Source organism: Microtus ochrogaster (genome assembly GCF_000317375.1).
Source record: "Microtus ochrogaster isolate Prairie Vole_2 chromosome 6 unlocalized genomic scaffold, MicOch1.0 chr6_random_2, whole genome shotgun sequence".
In the NCBI taxonomy this organism is placed as follows: Eukaryota; Metazoa; Chordata; class Mammalia; order Rodentia; family Cricetidae; genus Microtus; species Microtus ochrogaster.
In genome coordinates, this window is record NW_004949095.1 from 11,861,661 (window position 1) to 11,862,714 (window position 1,054).

Sequence of the window (1,054 nt, forward strand, 5' to 3'; positions counted from 1 at the left end):
GTAAGCACTTTGAGTTGTTCAGTATGTATATCCTGTTGACTTAACTTCAAAGCAAAACACGTGTACAATCACCCTAATTTCATTGGTCCCTGATTTTCCACTAAAATACGTGGAGTAAAAGTAAAACCTATCTAGAAAGAATTTCTCAATGTACAGCACCAAGTGTCAAGAACAGGGAAATGATTGATTAGGTACTCATTCTTAACCTCTCTGGTGTCCATTTCAAAGAGAGGAGGAGGACAAAGGCTGCTTAATTTTAATAATTTAGTGCCAGTCAGAGCTGGGCAAGGTGTTATATGCCCATAATTCCAGCACTCAGGTCGTGGAGACAGGTGATCAGGGAGTAGTTCAAGGCAGAGACAGTTACATAGTTTGATGTCAGCTTGGGCTGCAAGAGCATGTCTTTATTTAAAAAAACAAGTAGTCCTAGTGACACCTGGCACCTGTCCCTCAGCAGTGTGGCATGGTCTGAGTAGTGATCTCTGTCACTAGTTCCCCCCAGACCCTAAACGTCATCTCTGTAGTATTCCAAAGCTGTGGTCAGGAATGGAAAGAGGAAACACCTTAGGTACACCCTAAGAATGACAAATCTAGAGAACCCTATTTGGCCTTTGTGTTTGTGTATCAGCACATAATACAGTTGGTGGCTCCACTTCCGAATGTCCCCAACTCCTGATATAGTCCTGGTATAACTCTCGGTCCTCTCTGAACACATTCCCGATAATCTTAACTAATATTATCATGAAACACCCTTGTTCTGACATATCCCAAGTTCGTGTCTCCTTCTTTTGAAACTGGACTCATGAATATTCCATTTGTCATTTTTCATTATTACTCATTACTGCATGCACAAGCCCAAAATAAAATTCTAATGCCAGGTGGTAGCACATACCTGTAATCTCCATATAGTCTGCTTTGCGTACCCATCAATTCTCTGCACGTCTCTATTCTTCCAACTCTCCTAACATTTTATAGAAACTAATTATTTATGCTTGTTACCTCTCTCCCCTCATTCTAAACACAGCCGTCATAAAGAAGGATTTTTGCCTCTTGT